This window comes from Cherax quadricarinatus, chromosome 34 (assembly GCF_038502225.1).
Source record: "Cherax quadricarinatus isolate ZL_2023a chromosome 34, ASM3850222v1, whole genome shotgun sequence".
In the NCBI taxonomy this organism is placed as follows: Eukaryota; Metazoa; Arthropoda; class Malacostraca; order Decapoda; family Parastacidae; genus Cherax; species Cherax quadricarinatus.
Genome location: NC_091325.1, coordinates 10,565,397 through 10,588,652, shown reverse-complemented (window position 1 = coordinate 10,588,652; position 23,256 = coordinate 10,565,397). Strand labels below are relative to the sequence as shown.

Sequence of the window (23,256 nt, the reverse complement as noted above, 5' to 3'; positions counted from 1 at the left end):
GTCGTAGGGCATGTGACAATGCCTGCTGAATCGCCACCAGCTCAGCTTGAAGGATCGTGCAGTGGTCAGGGAGTCGCCAGCCTTGTGTGTGACCATTGTGGTACAGTCCAGCTGATGCTCTCTTCCTGTCAGGGTCGACAGAACCATCTGTGAAATACACTGCACATGTGCCTCCCTCTGCCAGTGCCATGCTTGTCTCAGCATGATTGCTGAGGGTGTCTTGACTGCAGAAACACTTAGAGATGGGTAGCTGCATGATGAAAGCATCGGCTGGATCTGGGCGCCAGGGAGGTGGTGGATGGTACCCAGATGATAATACTCAGTAACGAATAGCAATTGGTAATTTATAGAAGAACAGGGCGAGCAGACAGGTGAATCATAGAAGATTAACCTAGTAGGCAGGTGTGGGTCAGGTCAGGTGGGTGTTGGCCAGATCAGGTACAGCACTATAGACTCTGTGTCATAAACTCCACGTACACACTCATACATCATAACACACAATCTCACCCACTACTTTTCACACAAATCTACACTCATATAGTTCCCCCCCCCCACACACACACATTCACACCCACACACACAGGTCCATACACACACATTCCCACATATACAGACCCACACACACACTCTTCCCCCACCTCTTTCCCACTCCTTTCCCTGACCCCCCCTCTCTCTCACCCTCCTCCTGCCCCCCTCCTCTCCCTCTTTCCCCTTCTCCCTCCCCCATTCTCTCACCCCCATTGCTTTTCCCTCCTATCCCCATACTCCCCTCCTCTCTCCCATTTCCCCACTGTCTCCAGCTTCCTCCTCGCCCTCCCTCAGCCCCACCCCCATACACACTTAAACACAGTACAAAACAACCACACAGAAATTCATAGTTTTTTCACTCTGTGGTAACCAAAAAATTGGCTGCCAGAGAGCAGGACAGAAAACCAGGGGACTGGAGGATGAGTCTGCAAAGGAAGATTGGGTAGGAGAGTTCATGAAAAGGGAACATGAGTGGGGAAGGAAGCTAGAAGAGCTAAGCATGAAAATGGAGGAGATGATAGCTGCAGAGAGCAGGAAGTGGAAGATGCAAGTCACAGCAGAAGAGGCAAAGATGCAGAAATTAGAAGAAGAACTGAAAAATCTGAAACAGCCTAAAGAACTAACGAGCAATGTGGTCATGACATCAGAAACTACCTCAGTCACAAACAAAGGGACTGTAGGGAACGAAGGAGTGAAACTGTATGCAGAGTCCTTATCAAACCATCGTGCAGCCCGTGAAAAAAGAGGATCACAGGAACAATTGAGGGGACTGTAGAAAATGAAAGAGCTAAGCTATACATAAAGGCACTAACAGACCACAGCAGTGCCCAGAGAAAGCTGAGAAGGGAAAATGACAGACCATAGGGACCAGGGACAAGAGAGTGAGAACAGATTGCAGAAAGGAGAGCTGCAATGGAGGCATAAGCATACATAGGGTTATGCAGTGGGAGAATGAAAGGGTGAGATCAGTCTTTATTTATGGGCTCCAGAAACTTGAAGGGGAAACTTATGCAGCAAGAAGGCAAGGGGAGAAAAAAGCAATTGAAAGCATCATGAAAGCAATAGGAAAAGATGAAGTGACTCAGCTGGCAAATTTTCTAAGAATAAGGGGGTGTGCAAGAGGAAGAATCCGGCCAGTCAACGTAATTTTCAAGGCAGAATCGTCTCGAAACAGAATCCTGCAGGAGAAAGCAAGACTAAGGGACATGTCGGCATACCAAAGGGTGTATCTCGACCGTGACAGAACACGAGAAGAAAGGCAGAAACCGAAGGAGACAGTACAAAGACGAAATGAGGAAAGAGAGGTGAAAATGGAGATGGTTAGGAGAACCCAGACTCAGGAGGAAGTTCAGATACAACCTCCCTCACAACCACCTACAGAAGCCCCCCCCCCAACTAGGACAACCCCAATGCAACCAAACATTCTAACCCAAAACACATGCCATACCCAGTGTCCCCACCCACCTCATTATAAACTCCACCTTCACAGCAACCACCCATATTTCTTGCTTCCCCATCCCCAATGTAGCCCCCAGACCACAGTTTTAGAAAAGAAGTTGAAGGATTGGTATACACATGCAGATGGAATAACAAATAAATGCAAGGGGTGGCATGGAAGAATGAAGGAGACATCCCCAGACATAATAGCACTCACAGAAACGAAACTCACCAGGATAATAACAGATGCAATGTTTCCACCTGGATATCAAATCATCAGGAAAGATGGAGGGAGGATAGGGGGAGGAAGAGTTGCACTGCTCATTAAAAACTGGTGGGGATTTGAGGAAATGAAAGGAATGGGTGGAATGGACGAAAGGAACTACATAGAAAGAACAATCCAGTCAGAGGGCCATAAGGAGGTAATTGCAGTAATGTACAACCTGCCACAGAATTGCAGGAGGCCGAGAGAATACGGCGAAAACAACAGAGCAATGGTTGACACACTAGCCGACACAGTAGAGGATCAGGCGCGCATAACAGGAAAGGCACTGCAATGGATTAAAGAATATCTGACAGGGAGCAACGAGTTATGGTACGTGACGAGGTGTCAGAGTGGGGGCCTCTGACGAGAGGGGTTCCACAGGGGTCAGTCCTAGGTCCTGTGCTGTTATTGGTATATGTGAATGACATAACGGAGGGGATAGACTCAGAAGTGTCCCTGTCTGCAGATGATGTGAAGTTAATGAGAAGAATTCAATTGGTCAAGGATCAGGTAGGACTACAGAGAGACCAAGACAGGCTACAAGCCTTGTCCAGCAACTGGCTGGACCAGGGTTGTAGCAAAGTCACGAAGATCGGGGAAAGGTAAAAAAGACCGCAGACAGAGTATAGTCTAAGTGGCCAAAGACTGCAAACCTCACTCAAGGAAAAACATCTTGGGGTGAGTATAATACCGAGCATATCTCCTGACGCACACATCAATCAGATAACTGCGGCAGCATATGAGCGTCTGGCAAACCTGAGAATAGCGTTCCGAAACCTCAGTAAGGAATCGTTCAAGACTCTGCACACCACATACGTCAGGCCCATATTGGAGTATGCAACACCAGTTTGGAATCCACACCTGGTCAAGCACATGAAGAAATTAGAGAAAGTGCCAAGGTTTGTAACAAGACTAGTTCCAGAGCTAAGGAGATTGTCCTACGAAGAAAGGTTAAGGAAAATCGGCCAGACGATACTGGAGTACAGGAGAGTCAGGAGAGACATGATAACGACATGTCAATTCCTCGCAGAATTTTATAAGGTGGACAAAGACAGGATGTTCCAGAGATGGGACACAGAAATAAGGGGTCACAATTGGAAGCTGAAGACTCCTATGAGTCAAAGGGATGTTAGGAAGTATTTCTTCAGTCATAGAGTTGTCAGGAAAGTGATGTAGTGGAGACAGGAACCATACATAATTTTAAGACGAGGCTTGATAAAGCTCATGGAGCAAGGAGAGAGACGACCTAGTAGCAGTCATTGAAGAGGCGGGGCCAGAAGCTATGACTAGACCCCTGAAACCACAAATAGGCGAGTACAAATAGGTGAGTGGACACACGTGTCATGTGAGCGACATGACTGAAGGAATAGACTCAGAAGTGTTCCTGTTTGCGGATAATGTGAAGTTGATGAGAAGAATTCAATCGGACGAGGACCAGACAGAACTACAAAGGATCTTGACAAGCTGCAGGCCTGATACAGCAACTTGCTCCTGGAGCTCAACGCCACCAAGTGCAAAGTCATGAAGATTGGGGAAGGGAAAAGAAGACCGTAGACGAAGTACAGTCTAGGGGGACAGAGACTACAAACCTCACTCAAGGAAAAGGATCTTGTGGTGAGTATAACACAGGGCACATCTGAAGTGCACATCAACCAAATAACTGCTGCAGCATACGGGCGCCTAGCAAACCTAAGAACAGCATTCCGACATCTCAATAAGGAATTGTTCAGAACCCTGTATACCATGTACGTTAGGCCTATGTTAGAATATGCGGCACCAGTTTGGAACCCATACCTATCCAAGCACGTAAGGAAACTAGAGAAAGTGCAAAGGTTTCCAACAAGACTAGTCCCGGAGATAAGGAGTATGTCCTACGAGGAGAGGTTAAAGGAAATCGACCTGACAACACTGGAGAACAGGAGAGATAGAACGACATATAAAATACTGAGAGAAATCGACAATGTGGACAGAGACAAGATGTTCCAGAGATGGAACACAGCAACAAGGGGTCACAGTTGGAAATTGATGAATCACATGGGTATTAGGAAATATTTCTTCAGAGTTGTCAGGAAGTGGAATAGTCTGGGAAGTGATGTAGTGGAGGCAGGATCCATACACAACTTTAAGAAGATAAATGATACAGCTTATGTTGTAGGAAGAGTGATCTAGTAGCTGCAAATGAAGAGGTGGGGACAGGAGATGTGAATCGACCTCTGCAGCCACAATTAGGTGAGTACACACACACAGGACACTAGTTGCAATGCGGATTCGTGAGCTTTAGTTCAACCCACCATCTATGTACATCCAGGTAGGTCAAATAAACAGGTTAAGGATGACACGCACAGCAGGACAAAAGGTCTCACTCATAATGGGTCGTCACTGCTGATGATTCAGCCCCAGAAGAGGGAGTGAGTGGGAGTAGATACGCATAGGTGAGAAGGATGGGCGTAGGTATATAGGGTGAGTGTAGACAAGCAGATTGTGTATAGGTGAGCTGTTACGATTGAGCAGCCTTTAGGAGCCAGGACATTGTATTTAAGTTAAAAGCACAAAGTCGTAACAGGTCAGTAGATACAAGAAGGCCGTGTGTAGGGAAAAAGGTAGAAGTTAGAGAGTAGACAGGGTGTGGATATGTTAAGCTGGGTGTGGGTACTGAACTTTGGTATATAAGAGGCTAGGGCCGTTCTACTTACTGAAGGTAAATGCCCAGGTCCTTGGCCTCGGTGCCCAGGAAAAACGGGGTATTCTTGATCACAGTGTGACTCGATGAGGGTGTGGAATGGTGGGGGAGGGTATGGTAAGATAGTGAGGGTGTGGGAGAATGGTGTGGGTGCGGGAGAAGGGTGTGGTGTGTGGAAGGATGGCGAGGATGTGGAAGAGCAGTAGTTGACTACAGCAAGAGAAAGGTGGCCTGGACTGGTGGTCAGGGGTCACTGTGTCTCCTCCCAGACTTTCATCACTTCTAACTCTTGGAGTTACGAGAATCAGACTTGAGCTATACGTAACACTGACATTGATGAAAACAATGATCATGATTTTGATAATGATATAATGACAATGTCAATTGTTATATTAACGACGCTAATAGTATTGTTAATTAGTATAAGACTTCATGTTAATAACATTGCAAATTATCTTAAATTTGTTTCATACAGTACTGATGTTAATGATAATGATATCTTTCATAATTTTAGTGATAATAGTGTTAATGATAATCATGAACATATAATATTTACGATGATCGATAAATAATTTGGCTGAAGAATTATAGGATTTCGCTACAGATGGTGTCAAAAAATTTTATGTACCTATGCTGTTTCATTTTTTGTTTGCACTTGCTTTTATGTAGGCACGAGAATATATTCATGCTATTGGTATCTCGTTTATTGATATTTTTTAATTAAACTTTTGTTCCATTCAGTCTCCAAGAGCTTATTTCACTTGACTACTCTATTGGGAAGTATATTGGCTGTGTGTGTGTTCTCTCTCACACACACACCTATTTGTACTCGCCGAACCGTGGTTGCAGGGGTTGATTTATAGCACCTAGTCCTTCCTCTTCACTGGTAGCAACTCTCCCTGGTCCACGAGCTTTATATCATACCTGTTCTAAAAGTTGTGTGGATCGTGCCTCCATTACATCACTCTCCAGATTGATCCACTTCCTCATAACTCTGACTCAAGAAATACTTTCTAACATCCCTGTGACTCATCTGAGTCGTTATCATGTGCCCCCTATCTCTCCTGTCCTCCAGTGTCGTCAGGTTTATTTCCTTTAGCCTCTCCTAGTAGGACATACCCCTTAGTTGAGGGACTATTTTTGTTGCAAACCTTTGCACTTTCTCTAATTTCTTGACTTGCTTGACTGGGTGTGGGTTCCATACTGGTGCTGTATACTCTAATATTTGCCTGACGTATACAATGTGCAGAATCTTGAACGATTCCTTACTCAGGTGTCGAAAAGCTATTCTTAGGTTTGCCAGGGCCCATATGCTGCAGCAGTTAGTTATTTGGCTGAAGTGCGCTTCAGGAGATGTGCTCGGTATTATTATAATCCCAAGATCCTTTTCCTTGAGTGAGGTTTACAGTCTTTTGCCACCTAGCCTATACTTTGTCTGCGGTCTTCTTTTGACCTTCCATAGTCTTCATGACTTTGCACTTAGTGAGGGTTAAACTCCAGAAGCCAGATGTTGGACCGGCCTTGCAGCCTATCCAGATCTATTTGCAGTCCTACCTGAGACTCATCCGCTTGAATTCTCCACATTAACTTCACGTCGTCTGCAATCAGTCTGCAATCTGTCATGTCATTCACATTTACCAGAAACAGCACAGGCCCTAGGACTGACCCCTGTGGAACCCCTCTCGTCACAGGTGCCCACTCTGATACCAAGTCACGTACCATCACTCGTTGTTTCCTTCCTGTCAGGTAGTCTGTGACCCATTGCAGTGCCTTTCCTGTTATTTCTGCATGGTCCTCTAGCTTTTGTACTAATCTCTTGTGCGGAACTGTGTCGAAAGCCTTCTTACAGTCCAAGGAAATGCATTCTACGCCCCTTCCTCTCTCTCTCCTGCTTTATTTCTGTCACCTTGTTATTAAACTGCAGTTGGCTTGTAATACACGATTTCCCCTCCCCTAAACCAATCTAGGTGTTCCACCAGTCTTTTCCTGATAATCTTCTCCGTGACTTTGCATATTATACTTGTCAGAGACACTTGTTTGTCGTTTAATGCTAACTGCCTGTCCCCTTTCTTGAAGACTTTGACTACATTTTGCTGTCTCCCACACCTCAGGTAGTGTCCCAGTTTCGACAGATGTGTTGACTGCTGTTAGTGGAACATAGCGCCTCTGGTCCCTCTCTCAGGACCCATGAAGAGATGTCCATTCTCACAGCCTTTAAAGTATCTAATTCACTTAGCAACCTCTTCACTTCCTTCTCGGTTGTGCAGTGTGTCCAGCGTTTCTTGGTGTACCCTACCATTCCGGATTGCTGGAATTCACTCTGTCTTCATTGAAAATACTTCCTTATAACTCTTGTATAGCTCTTCATATACTTTGCCATTTCTTGTGATCTCCATCCTTTTTTCCTCAGCCTGATTACCTAGTCCTTGACTGTTGTTTTCCTCCTGGTGTGGTTGTACAACAGCTTTTGGTCAGATCTGGCTGTCGATGCTGTGTCAATCTATTGCCGCTGGGCCTCTCTCCTTACCCATGAATGTTCATTTCTGGTTCTTTGGCTAATCTCCCTGTTTTCCAAGGTCCTTTATCTTCTAAACTTTTCCCATTATTTAACGCATTTAGTTTTGGCCTCTCTACACCTTCGGGTGAAACAAAGTGTTCCCATTGTTTCTGTTGCCTTTGGGTACAAACCTCTTATCAGCCTCCCTGCATTTTGTGGTCACGTACTCCATCATTTCATTTACTGTTTTTCCCGCCAGTTCTTTTTCCCACTGTACCTCATGCAGGAAATTCCTTACACCTGTACAGTCCCCTCTTTTATAGGTTGGCTTCTCCCATCCTACTCGTGCTGCTTCCTTCTCCACTTTTAGCTCTTCAGTGTATTCGAACCTCAGGACGGCGTGATCACTAGCTCCGAGGGGCCTTTCATGTGTGTTGTCCTAAATGCCTGAGCTACTCAAGGGGAATATGAGGTCCACCCTTGTGTGTGTGTGTGTGTGTCAAACTGCGTGCGTGCGTTTGCGTCCGTGTTTGTGACTATAATTAGTGATCATATCAGTTTTTATTGCAATTTGTGCTCAATTACCCACCTGGCAAGATTTAAAGACTATTCCCCGCTACAGCCTAACTCCTAATAACACTAAATTAAAATGCCTCGTGCTGCAATAGAGCATAAATATTGTTGCATCTAGTGGCCTGCTGAATATAAAATTCTTCATTATCCGCGATGCGGTTTTCCAATTAAATGGAACCGCTATTCACCGTCAAATGGTTAATGAAAATAACTTCTTCGGTAGATTAAGCTGACGGAGATGGATGTCAGGAGCCGCTACACCCTTAATGCGTTTAGTTGGCTCTGGCTCTTATGCACCGTCTGGACGTTAACACTGCAGTCACATTGAATAAGGACTTCTTAACTAAAAACGTTTAATTTTATTTATTATTTTTATTATAATTATTATTAGTATTATTTTACTCATTGAAATCATTAATACTGTACAGATAGAAGAAAATTAAAGAGTTGCATCATCTTTTTTTTAGCGATTTTTATTGTTTTCTGTAAAATAATCCTATTATTTTTCTTGTTTTTCCCAAATACAAGCTAGATTGGCGGGGAAGGCAGTTTTATACTTAGCTTTTACTCCTAACTTCCCCTCCTAACACAGCAAAGCATATACTGACGACATAAAATAATCTGTTATCAAGGAGACCAGCTCATTGTCATGGAAGGAGAGAGGGTGATTTGCAGGTATATCTCCTGTGTGGAATATAAACCTAATGGTGGCCTGTCAGTGCTCTTTTGGAAACCAAGTCTGTTTATCTCGGGTTATATTGGTTCTCCGGTGTGATGTTGACCATGTATGTGTATCTCAGTAATGTTACACCGTGATCAAGTCTTGAAGACCAGGTCTGTTTCTTAGTGATGCAAAGTGTCTCTGTCATTTCAAACTCTTGCAACTTTTTGTTTAATAGTTATTGCAGCAATGATACTAAGAACAATAGTATTAGCAGTAGCAGCAGGAGCGTTAGTAGAGGCATTAGCAACAGTTCCAGAAGTGTTAGAAGAGGTAATGGGAGTAGTGACAGTAGTAAGTAGGAGCAGTGGTAGTAACATGCAGGGGCAGTGGTAGTAGCAACAGTGATAATGCATGATGTAAGGGTAGTATCAGTGGTGTTAGCAGCCAACAAAATTGGTAGTAGAAGACAAAATTATTTCATATTATTTTTTTTAAATCATTGACTGCCTCCCATCAAGTTAGGGTAACCCAATGAAGGAACACATTCACCGTCTTTCATTAAATAGCTATCTCGCCAGAAGTGTTCAGATGTCACAGTTCAAATAATCCTCTGAGTTGGAGCTGCTGCTGCTGCTGCTGCTGCTTCTTCTATTTCTTCTAATTATTTATTACCCTCGTCCTACTGAGGTCTCCCTACCTAAGACTGACAGGCTTCATTGTCTAATGTCTGAAACCCACCCTGTTTGATGGAAGACGAAGCGGAACATTTGCTACTTTTAATCTCACAATGTAACTATCATATAGAATAGGGCAGTCATACACTGCTGATTTACTCAATTTTGTTAACGAACTGTTGTAATTCCCATGTGTTGATAATTTTGACAGTAAATTAGTTACGATAACAAGTTCGTTAATATATTAGCTAATTGATATAATTTCAGTAAATTAGATGGATCATCTAACGATTCTTGAGCGTCGTAAATCCAACAGATCAACTAAAATTTTATAGGTACAGGTATGTTTGCCAAAACGGGTCCTCACTATTGCGAGAGAGCCGGTTGTAATCGTGCCAGTGACCACAGGTGCCAGGCAGGTATCAAGTTTGATCTCTTGTGATCCCACTTCTCTAGGTCTGGCGGTGCACCTCGCTTTGACCTTGTTGGTTGAAAGGGATGTCCTTGCTAGTTTTTGTGTGCCTCCATGACCAGTTTGGTGCTACTGGTGACTTTCTGCCATATGTCAGTTTTCTCCTTTTGCTGTCGTCCTGGGTGCCAGCTGGGGCTTCTGCTGCTTGAATACTGCTTTCTGTTATGTTAGATATCAGTCTTCATGTGTGTGCTTAAGTTTGCTCTGTTATCATTTGGAGCAGCTGCTCCTGTTTGCTTTGCTACCGTTTTGGAAACATTTGCTATTGCTCTTCCGCTGTTGTCTGGGATGTCTTTCGTTGCATAAATATTTCAATCTATTTCGTCTGCTGATGCTTGAGCGCTGATATCTGGTGGGAGTCAAGCAAAGTGTTAAGGGATAGTGTGTAGAGAAGAGGAGACTTCTTGCCCAGTGAAGGGAGAGCTGAAAGGGGAATTTGAAAAGTGTTTGACAAGAATTTGACAAGTGGTGAGGAAGGCGTAGTAGCGTTTTGTCTGGTAGGTGTAATGACCTATTTTTGATTACCAGTATTAATGTAAAAGGACTAGGATATCTAGCTTTTGGTTCTTGGGATAATATTTATGCTAATGTGATGCCATTTATGTGTCATGTTCCATTGGGAATCACCTCACTTCCTCATTAGCCGTTGCAATGCTGGACAGCTCATTTCAGTTCATTCTGTCTTCTGAGCTGGTACTGGCTCTTGCTTATTAGGTTTGCTGCTCTCTCTGTTTCCGTATGTCCTTCCAGTTAGTGTTTTCCCTTCTCTATTTTTATATTTCATAATTTTTTTATATTGCTGTGAAGCAGCTTTGATTCTGTGTATATTTTGACAGCTGTGTCCATTTCATTTATTTATTTGATTTCCCTCTGAACACGAAAATATTTTTTACCTCTTCTGCTTATTTCCTTCTGTTCTGACACTGAATTCTTTGTGTATTTTTCCATGACCTGTTTTATTTTGTCTCCTTACATTGATGGTTGAACCATGATTTCTCTGTTTTTTTACATATTTCCCTGCGAAACTATACGAATGTATATGCCACCTTTATCCACTTCCAGTAGAACTTTTCTGCAATTTGTTTTGCTGTGATTGTATCAGAAAACATATTTGCTCACTATCCCTTCCTATTCACATTCACTATACATCGAAATAATTTATTCTCCAGGTACTTTTGTTTCCTTTAGTTTCCTTTCTACCATGCATTATAACTCGAACACAAGAATCTCTTTCTCTTAGAGGCATTCCTCCTTATTTTTTTCTGTCCGTCTCGCTGGAGGTGGAAAAAAAATCCAGTTCCACTGGATTGTTGTGCACTCTTATTCTGTCAGGTTCTTTTACATGCTTCCATTCGACTTTTTTGCATTTTCAGCTTGAACTCCTTGTCATCCTTCCATGGTCCGCAAGCTGAAGTATGTTCAGTAAGAGTGCAGGGAATGGAGGATAAAGGATGGGGGTGTAAGCTTGCCAAGCGGAAATAAGAGAAGACTAATAACGAGCTATATACTTTAGTAACTTCATGAAGTAGCTGGTCCGGTGGACCCCATAGACGAGAAACAAATTATGCAGAGTTCGGCAGGAAGTGGAAATTTGGCCTTCCTACTTCAACAAGAATCTTCACCTTGAGACTAAATTCAGGTTGTCTGAAGATCGGGAAGACGCATGGGCTCCTTCCTCTGTTTAGGTATATAGTTCGACTGTGGAGCACAGTTAAACTGTTTACTCCCGACTTAGGCCTAATTGCTATTGTCAGGGTTTTTATAATTACCAGGGTACCTCGAAGGATCGCGGAGAAACTTTTAGAGAAATCTTTGAACAATGATAATTTAATGGGATTTTAACTGATGCTTGTTATTTTTAAGCTTGTGGGAACGTACAGAAACGTGGAAGTAAGTGAATATCATTACTATAACAATCTTTGGATCATACCTTGTTTACCTCCTATTTCTTGGCTCGGTGGGACACAGTTGGGCTCTGCGCTTCCCTGTGAATATAATGCAACCAAAGATGTTGCAGCCGTTCAGTCAGCAGAACAATCTACTTCAACTCACCTATGCAACACGCAAATACATCACGTCAATGCAGTACCCCAAAAATCATAAAACTGCAAAGCGCACAGAACTACACAGTCGCAACACAGTTAACCCACTCTCACCCTGTGACATTTCAAAAGTAAAATTGAGCTGTGTTGCTGGGACCTCACAGATATTGCATTCAGATTTCTCAGCTGATCAGATAATCTGCTAATCTGATAATTAATACTTGATTCAGAACTTCGTCCTGGTTCTGTTCATTCTTGCGTGACTTGTTCTTGGTCTGTTTCGATTTTACGGTCTCTCAAGTTTTCCGTACGCGTGTATACTGGCGTGTGAGTGTGCTTATGTCTATTTCCCATGTGTGTGTGTGAATTTAGACTCAGAGCTGTACTAGTGAAGTTATGTTTGCGAGGATTGAGTTTCAACTCATGGCCCCTCTTATAATACAGTCTCCAGCATTGATAGCTAGTGGCTTCTTTGACCCTATCGTACCTATTCTTGAAACTTTGAATGGAGTGTGACTCCACTCCCTTTGTATGTGTGCATACACTCTCCTAGTTATGTTTTCAATGGTTGTTTTCTAAGCATCTGGACCTGCCTCTTAACTCTTACAGTCCGGTTTAAAAAAAAATTTTGCCTCCAATACCCGATAATTTATCTGTGCTTGAAAGTGTGCAAAATGTTTGCCTCACCACTTCCCCTAATACATTCTATTCACCATCCTGAAACTGAAAATATTACCTCCTATATTCTCTGACTAATCTGCGCCTCTCGGCTCTCTATTTGCATTGGTTTGCATCTCGAGTACCTCATTCCTGTCCCCTCTCTGGTCATGAGTATTTTGTATGTGGTGATTATAGATTCACATTGTTCCAGACTATTGAGCAGAACTACTTCGAGGGTGATGGACTAATTACATAGTCTCTCCATTGCTTCTGCTCTCTCTGTATTCGACTGAAGAAGCACTTGTGTATTACGGATATAATTATCAATATTGTATACAAATATTTTATTCAGTTTCCTAGTTATGTAATTATCTATTTGAGTTTCCATGGTGCAAGTTTTAGTTTATGTTCAAGTATATTTGTGTGAATGTGTGTAATTCATTACTTGGTCCCTCATTTTTCTGTAGTTTCGATTGACTCGATTGAATTAGTTAGCTGCATCGTATTTTCGTTTGACCCTCTGCATGAAGTTAATTTTTACTGTCTATCGCACAGAAAATGTATAAAAACACGTGTAACATATGTCAAACATTTTATTTAAAAGTTTCACTCCTGGCGAGTGAAAATCCTCCTAAATAAAAGTGCTTCATACGTTGAACGTGTACTTCTTTATACATTCTATCGTATCATAGTTTACTTCATCCCTCTACATTACCATTCATACGTAGAAAAATATATTTTGATGATTGTGTAGTTTCTGTCTGTGGCCTCTTGCTCTCTTCCTTCCCAGGCAAAAAGTAATATCCTGTCTTCCTTGTGTACAACTCAAGTATTTTGTTTACCATGGCAAAATCTCATTTTCTGTTCTTTCCTTCGTCGTAACTTAATCCTCCTAGGTTTAGGCACCACTCTGTGTGCGTGCATATCCTGGAGGCTCTCTTAAATTAGGGTGCACGTTTAACTAGGAGAGTGTTCGACACAAGTGTTGCATACGAAATGAATGGCCTCTCGTGTGTAGTAAAATGTCATGAAGTCTGTCTACATTTCTAATGGCCATTCTTAAGACTGCTTCTCTAACATGAACTACAGATGTTATATTGTTTGTGTGCTTAAGTGGATAGATTTGTTGTAATAGTTATTTATTTTTATTTGTCCATTCTGTGAATTGGTTCCTTTCTTTTTATCCTCTTCTACCTTTCTACCATTTCCTTCTGATCCATGTGGTATTTTTTCTGTGGTCTTTCTCCGCCTCCCAGCTTCTTTAATTTGAACTGGATGAAATTTTATAATTACTTGCTCGACAATTCATGTAGTTTGTCCAGATTTAACTGTAGCTTCTTACTACCCTATCTATACTCATAAACTCGCCATCATTTATTAATATAAATATGTAGGAGTGTAGTGTGCTGGCAGCACGGGGCCTAGTATGGCTCCATGGTTTACACAACTAGCTACTCTTTTATCGTGACACTTCACTCTGTTTTACGTGTGAATCTTTTCCTTATCTGTTAAGTACTTCGTAATCACGATTGTTACAGTCTTGCCTGCTACCCGTGGATTGCAGCTTCAATTTGGATTGTAATCATTTGTATATTGCTATACTGTATGAAAGTTCATGCAGTATAGCAACATGCAGGCCAACCATGATTCTCACTCCTGTTTTTACCCCTGTTAGCATGTAATAGATAAAGTTTAAATGACACGATCTTCAGCTCCTGAAAACATGTTACTTGTGAGTTCTGCATTCTCCTGATTCTCCACTAGCATTTTCCATACCATCATACCGATTACTTTTCATAGTAAGATTGTGATCGACACCGGCAGAAAAGACAAAACCCAGTTTTTTGTTTTTAATTCATTAACTCTGTGTTTCGTGGGTGCTATAACGCGTAGTCTTAATTCTGAATAAGTTATCTTGAATTGCTAGTCTCTCATACTTGCATTTCTTTTCAGTGGGTTTCCGCATTACAAGAATATAATTTTGTTATGAAGTTCATTAGTTTCCAAGAAGATTTTATAATCTCAGCTATTATTATGATTTCTGTAATTGCAATGAGATCATTGTGTTTGTTTAGTCTTTTATTTAGCTCTCTGGTCATCTTTGTGATGCTGTGTTTTCACTGAAAGACATCCTGTGCGGACGGTACCAAACAAGCATGAAAGTCACTTCTACAGAAGACACTGAAAAACTCCAAGCATGTTTCAACAATGTCTTCAAGTGAGACTGGAAAATAACATGATGTTCAGTGGTGACAAATTCTAACCGATTAGATATGGAAAGAATACAAAACACTGGATTATCTCGCAGAACGAATGGAACGTGTAAAAATATAACGAGGGCAGATAGATTATTATTTGCAGAATACAATAATACAAATGAGGCAAAGGCGAGAAAAATGCCGTAGTGGATAATAAAAATTTTAGAAACAAATAAAAAAGTAGTAACACTTCAAATTACGTGTGCTCTCTTGTTCAGAATATTGTTCTGTGCTGGCAGCTCCGTTCAAAGCAGGTGATATCAAAGCTGGAAAAGTTAGTGAGATTGTTTACTGCTCACCTAGAGCAATATCACATGTTAATACTGGAAAGGCCTCACTGTACTTGAAGTGATGAAGACTGAGATACCTTTTATTATATCAACCCAACACCCTAATTAGTATGTCATTTTCTCGCATAGTCTTGCAACACATTTTGTAGTTTGGTAAGGCTAGGTTTCAACTGAAAAACTATACAAGATAAAAGGCGATTAAAAAATAAGTCTCCCGGGCGCCCTCTGCTCTGGACTAATGTAAAAGTCATATTTCAACAGTTCAAAGCTCTGTCAACAACTATCCATTTGACTGATTTATCAACAGTGCTATGAGGTACGTGGTTAAGACGACGGACTGAATTTACAACTGGAAATTGATTGAGGGCTTAAACTCTACACATTATCATTACAAAGTACAGTAATAAGAGATACGAGAGTAAGAAATAGACTCATTGAAAATCAGGACTCCATGTGAAAAATAAGAGAACACACTATCCGTGGTCGAACATTGTTCAGCCTCCTAGCAGAATATATAAGAAATATAGCCGAAACAAGATGAAATTGTACCAACACCTCTGTGAAGTTCCAGATTAAATAGGCAGTGATGGCTACGTGGGCCAGTGGACTTCCAACAGCAACAATCTGGTTGAGCAGGCAGTCGACAGAAAAACCTGTATCTAGGCTGGACTGGGGAGAGTTGAAAAACTAAATTTATCCCAATTATATCATGGGCGCACATATGAGTGGAACCTGGTGCTTCAGTTACTTTCTTTACTCCTTCACTGGAGGTACCTGGTCACTGGTAAAAGGTTCTTGATCAAGAAATTAGAGCTATCCTCTCTATTCTTGTATCAAACATGATTATCTCCCGTTCCCCAAACACTGAACGTGTCAGCATAGTTGCTGATCCCCTTGTATGTGTTGTATAGCGTATCATAGTACCATCCATGTGTTTATATAGAAGATCCCTTAGGCCTGTGACTGGGGATCAGCAACTATGCTGACAAACGAACCTTACGGGTTTAGCCCTTCATGAATAATAATGAGAATAACTGGTTGAATTTCAATACATTGATTCCTTCACACTCAAGAAGCGACCAGGTTGGGTACCCGCGAGACTGCATTACTAAAAAGGTTCAAGCCTTTTAGGGAAAAGGATAAAGTAGGCAGGAGACCCTGGGAGTGGCAGGAGTATATCTCATCGCTGTGTACCATGTCAGGATCTGGTTCGACTGAGACCTTGGCCTGGGAATGAAAGTAACCGGGTGTGTGTGCGGAGGAGTGGCTGCCCCAAACACAGTCAGGACATTAGTATTCCTCAATGTGAAAAGCCAGTGGGGATGCCATAATATGTTTACACCTGAAAATTGTCTGAATGTAGAAGTATAATGCTGACAACGTGAGGTTATACTTGAGGCAAGTTGTGGCACGAAGTAGGGAGATAGATCATTTTTTGCATAAAAAATGAAAGTGCTAAACTCTTAATGGTCATACAGCACCTTGTAAGTGAAAAGCAGTTACGTTCTACCCAAGGAAGGGTAGCTCCAATTCCTTGCAGAAAGAGCCTTTTACTAGCATCAAAGCACTTTTCCACCCGATCCTTAAAGGAGGGGACTAGAAACGATGAGAGAAGAGGGAGAGTTAAAATTTGGCAGATGATTTGGGCCGCACCTTGCGTACCTTCAAGGTTATAATAGCGAAGATAAGCATATAATGAACCACTTACTAAAGAATTAGAGTTTCTTGCGGGATTTAATAAGCGTAATATTATTAATATCCATGTTTATGACTTGGTGCTGTTATACAGAACAGTTTTAAAGTCCAGTTATCCTTTGTTTTAATCCAAGATATTGTAGATAATATCCTCTGTAGAACCAACCAGATTACATCTAAACTGTGATCCGTATTGGTTTAGCTCTTCTTCATGAATACGATAAATATTCTCCAGATTCGTTTCATTTATCTAATATTTTAGCTGAAGATTTATCTTAGCTTAACATCTAACCGCTTAGCAGAATATCCAGTTTCTTAGTTTAGCATCTAGTCTCTGAACCAACCACGGTGCCCCGTGGCCTGGTAGCTAAAGCTTTCGCTTCACATGATGAGGGTCCGGGTTCGATTCCCGGCGATTAAGCCTAAGAGGTGGGACCAAGAACCAGGACTCGATCCAGCATATACAAAACAAGTCTCTCGCTCACACACACACACACACACACACACATATTTACAAACAACAGGCCAAGTGTCTTAGTAACAAATACCTTGGACAAATGGTAACTAACACGCACATACGAGCTCGCACGCACGCACGCATGAAACGCGTGCGCAGGCAGGACCTCGTCCTGGGAGCGCTAAATATGGCGTGAGTTGATCCAGTTCAAGTAGCGGGAGAAAGTAGTGCGCTCCGCAGCCAGCTCTTGTCAGGTCAACCCTCCATGCTCACTTGTTCAGGTTGGACAGGGAAGGAGAAGAGGGAGCAAGGGCTTAAACATTCTTTTTTATTTTTATTTATTTATTTTTTTTAACTAGACAACTCATCCATGATTTAAAGAGTAAAATTTAAAAAAAGTCTCGGTTCGAACAGAACGATACGATGCGTCGCGTAGTGTTTTAAAATTGTGGATTAGTTATATGTGAAAAATAACCGCAGGGAAAGTTGAATAGCTCTAGGCCCTTTCTGTTGCAATCAACACATCAGAAGCTTCCAATGTTGCAGAAATATAGCAGGAAATCCAGGGAGGCTCTTTCAGACGAAAAGATTCTAGAATAACCGAAATAGAAATAGCATTTCTGTTATTCAGAGGGAGTAGAATGATAGCATAGAGCTATCATTCATCTTTTATCTCTTGTTTGCGATTTATATATATATATATATATATATATATATATATATATATATATATATATATATATATATATATAGGATGGGGTCCACCTCTGGTGTAAATTGTGGGACCCATAGCCTCGGAAAAGTGGATAAAAAGGCTTCAAGGATGAATATTAGGATTTCTTCCTGAAGCCGTTTGAATATTCCACTTTCCCTACCACCCCATCTTTTCATATTTTTTTTTTTACCAGTAGGAATATTTTATTACATAATATGGTACAAAAGATTTAAGAGATACATTGTTGATATAAAGGTGGCATATACGGTACATGTTGTTACGTGTGTATCACCGATTATAGGGCGAAAATCTCATCCAGCTCCTCAGAGCTGGGGCGTGTGCCCAAAATACAGCAGGCATTACCCCTTTGAACAGCCGCACTGAGCCGCTGGAACAGAAAACTAGCTGCCCTGGGATCCCTAGTTACCCTGATGAGTCTTTTTCCCAGCTCCTTAAGGAATTTAGATGCATTCTTTCCCCATGAGCCAAGAATCTGAGCCTATGGGAACAAACATATAATGATGGGCAAGTTCTCCATATTTTCTAGACTTTTGGGACTCCCTGAAGCTGGCAGCTGCCCCTCCTTCCTCCTTGATGTATTGGAGATAGGTATCAGCCAAGGTAGATGCACATGTATAGTCCCCCACCACCTGCTTCCCATCTGTCCAGGCTAGAAGGGTGATACCCTTCAGAAAGTCTCTCTCCTTATCGCACTCCATCACAGTAATCACAATATCTCTGGCACACAATCTCCCTCTCACTACACTCTCCACCATCGCATTCACTATCTCCATCAAAACCTCTCTCTTAACTCCATCCCTACCGTATTGCCTGCCATCCATCTCCTTCGCAATTAACTCCACCGCTTCGTCAATCTAGATTGCCCTAACTTCCTTTCTCTTATTTTAATTCCAGAACTTACGGGCTTGTTCCCCTTCCCCTGCTGCTGCTGCTGCTTCTCCTCTTTTTTTTTCTTAACTATCATCGCTTTTTCTCTGTCTTTTCGGTAACTGTGAACCCCTTGATTTTTTTGGTAAATTCGCGTTACTGCTGTTACCTCTGGATATCACACATAAACCCTTGGAAAATCCGTAGTTACGTTAATTCCCTAGATATGAATTTTATGTTTGACGCATTATGACTAGAAAAAATGATCGTCAGTAAAATTGTGAAATTACGCATGTTATGACACTACCAAAATATTAAATATAAAATATTTAATTATTTGATTTATAAAGGAAATAAATGAATTACATGTATAATAAATTTCATTCAAACTTGTCATTTATTTACAATACGATTGTGCTTGCCTGAACTGTAATATAAAAGATAGCGTACTGCTTTTACTTACAGGACTGGCGTGTCATTGGTGAGAACCCTCCGTTCGTTGAGCCATATATAGGCAATTTACTGAACATCCAGTGTATGAATCCACACTCAACTTCAACGTAATCAGGGCTGTAAATCCTATAGGCATTATCAAAGAACTCGATGACAACCCCGAAGGTTCGTTTTCTGTGGTCTGAGTGGAAGTAAATTAAACCGCCTCAGTGGGCTTTCTGTAAATTTAAATAACATTTTACAACAAATTTGTAGAGGTGAACATAGAGGGAAGACTGTTGTCAAATTCCTTCTCTAGTATGAATTTGATTATATTATCAACTCCGTAGATTCTTTTGGCAGAAACGGGCAGTGATTTGGACACTAGAAACATTGAACACAAATACGCATGGAGAGTTTGTCATCAGTGCCTGCATAAAACACGGGGGGATAAAATCGAGGCAAAGAAGGGAATGTATGAAAGTATAGTAGTAAAAACACACTTATATGAGTGTGAAGCTTGATGAGCAAGATGAGCATGACCTGATAAGATAACTTTTTTTTTTTCCGTTATATGTCATGGCAACAGCTGAATATAACACCCTGAGTTATAGTAGCTCCATGAATGTGTTTACCAAGTAAAATTTTAATTAGTCTAAGCACTCTTATCTTCACACGTTTTGCACCGGAGAGCGAAACGTTGCCACAATAAAAATGTTACATTAGTTGCACTTGTGTCTTTTTACTTAAGATAAGATAAGATTTCGTTCGGATTTTTAACCCCGGAGGGTTAGCCACCCAGGATAACCCAAGAAAGTCAGTGCGTCATCGAGGACTGTCTAACTTATTTCCATTGGGGTCCTTAATCTTGTCCCCCAGGATGCGACCCACACCAGTCGACTAACACCCAGGTACCTATTTGCTGCTAGGTGAACAGGACAACAGGTGTAAGGAAACGTGTCGAAATGTTTCCACCCGCCGGGAATCGAACCCGGGCCCTCCGTGTGTGAAGCGGGAGCTTTAGCCACCAGGCCACCGGGCCACCCTACTTCACACACACACACACACACACACACATACACACACACACACATATATATATATATATATATATAATATATATATATATATATATATATATATATATATATATATATATATGTATATATGTATATTTCAACAAGCCGGCCGTCTCCCGCCGAGGCAGGGTGACCCAAAAAACAAAGAAAATCCCCAGAAAGAAAATACTTTCATCATTCAACACTTTCACCACACTCACATATAATCACTGTTTTTGCAGTGGTGCTCAGAATACAACTGTTTAGAAGCATACACGTATAAGATACACAACATATCCCTCCAAACTGCCAATATCCCAAACCCCTCCTTTAAAGTGCAGGCATTGTACTTCCCATTTCCAGGACTCAAGTCCGACTATATAAAAATAACCGGTTTCTCTGAATCCCTTCACTAAATATTACCCTGCTCACACTCTAACAGCTCGTCAGGTCCCAAATACCATTCGTCTCCATTCACTCCTATCTAACATGCTCACGCACGCTTGCTGGAGGTCCAAGCCTCTCGCCCACGAAACCACCTTTACTCCCTCCAACCTTTTCGAGGATGACCCCTACCCCGCCTTCCTTCCCCTACAAACTTATACGCTCTCCATGTCATTCTACTTTGATCCATTCTCCCTAAGTGACCAAACCACCTCAACAACTCTTCAGCCCTCTGACTAATACTTTTATTAACTCCACACCTCCTAATTTCCACACTCCGAATTTTCTGCATTATATTCACACCACACATTGCCCTTAGACAGGACATCTCCACTGCCTCCAACCGCCTCCTCGCTGCAGCATTTACAACCCAAGCTTCACACCCATATAAGTGTGTTGGTACTACTGTACTTTCATGCATTCCCTTCTTTGCCTCCATAGATAACGTTTTTTGTCTCCCTTATACCTCAACGCACCACTCACCTTTTTTCCTTCATCAATTCTATGATTAACCTCATCCTTCATAAATCCATCCGCTGACACGTCAACTCTCAAATATCTGAAAACATTCACTTCTTCCATACTCCTCCCCAATTTGATATCCAACTTTTGTCTAAATCATATGATACCCTCATCACTTTACTCTTTTCTATGTTCACTTACAACTTTCTACCTTTACACACACTCCCAAACTCCTCCACTAACCTTTGCAATTTTTCTTTAGAATTTCCAATAAGCACAGTATCATCAGCAAAAAAGCAACTGTGTCAATTCCCATTTTGTATTTGATTCCCCATAATTTAATCCCACCCCTCTCCCGAACACCCTAGCATTTACTTATTTTACAACCCCATCTATAAATATATTAAACAACCATGGTGACATTACACATCCCTCTCTTAAGAATCAATGTAAAAATGTGAAATCAATATGTAGTGTACCATGGCCACTTTAAAAAAAATATTAACATGCAAGCAGTGATGAAAGTTTTCTTTAATATATATAATAATAATAATGAAAGCTTCAGTCACAATCTGCTTCTTATTTCCATTAAATAATTTATATATTCATTAAAAATATTGCTAGAAATTAATTTTAAAAGAAACCATATATGTGACAGAAACTATGCAAAATACCATTTTAAGACATCTACTATGTTCAACTAAACCTCAAGTCATACCATTAAAACAGCAGAGGATAGCAGAAACAACACATTTCCGGGTAACACACACATGAATAATGCACCACACGTGCGTGCACCTGGGTGAGGCTTTGAAATGCTTAAACAAATATAGCCTTTGCATGTTAAAGCCTCGATATTCCTTTCAGAACACGGGTCAACACGTACACCCCTCGACACCTCAAGACAGAAAGTGTAAGATCCCGATGTTTGCGACAAAAGGTTTCAGCTTGAAAAGATTCCGAGATTCTGAGACATCAGTCTTCTCAGAAAATAAAGATAGCTATATGTGCAACAGTTAGCCCAGATACTGCAATACCCAAAAGTCTATGACAGTCCACTCAGAAAGAGAATGTGCCACATGTGTTTGATAATCAGCCCAGACACAAGATCTAAACGTCTACGACAGTCTGTTCGGAAAAAGCAAGTTTTCTATATTCACAGTAGAACCGTCAACCCGGAAAGGAGTCCCAGACTTTTAAGACTGTCTGATCGGACACAGTAAGAATCAGACGTCTCTGACTTATGGTCCAGAAATATCTTGGAAAAGATTGTGCTTACGGGTGTTTGGCCTGGGATTTAAGCCCCTGAGCGTGAGCTATCTCGTATAAAGAAAGGAGATGTACAAACACATACACACACACATATATATATGTAATAATGTTGGTAGAATTTCCGACAATATGTAAAGTATAAGGACAATTGCAACTATTGTAACATTTTTTATTGTGGCAACGTTTCGCTTTCCAGGAGCTTTGTTAAGCCGTTACGGCTTGGCAAAGCTCCTGGAGAGCGATACGTTGCCGCAATAAAAATGTTACATTAGTTGCACATGTGTCCTTTTACTTTACACACACACACACACACACACACACACACATATACACATACACATACACACACGCACACACACACACACACACACACACACACATACACACATACACACACATATATATATATATATATATATATATATATATATATATATATATATATATATATATATATATAATTATTCCCTTCCTATCACACTATCATCTATTAGAGAGGAAGGGGGAGTGGGAAGGGAGTTAAGACACGTATGGACGGACAAAAGGGAAAGGATGGAGAGCTAGAGAAAGAAAGTGAAAGGGACTGGAGGAGGAAAGGAGAGAATGATGATGAGACTAGTGAACCACTCTGTATGCTGCTGCTGCACTTGGATAGCTCTACACATGGTACATATACTGCAGTTGTCCTGAGACAGGCTTACGTGTGGTATTTAAACTGATGCCTTAATTAGATACAGATCCTGTTGACCTCTAGCACACACTGGCTGGGTGTGTGCTCCCAGGCTAATTGCAA

General features: G+C 41.4%; 1 long non-coding RNA gene across 2 annotated transcripts in view; it reads left to right on the top strand.

Moving 5' to 3' along the window:
• Positions 1-23,256, top strand: part of LOC128693775 (uncharacterized) — a 182,155-nt gene that overhangs the window by 115,834 nt on the left and 43,065 nt on the right. Inside the window, exon 4 of one of the 2 annotated variants that reach the window (XR_008407769.2) lies at positions 8,204-8,331. The exons of the other annotated variant lie outside the window; for it this stretch is intronic. This is a non-coding gene — a long non-coding RNA (uncharacterized lncRNA). Of the gene's footprint in view, positions 1-8,203; positions 8,332-23,256 lie in introns of those variants that run through there. 2 annotated transcript variants of the gene reach the window in all.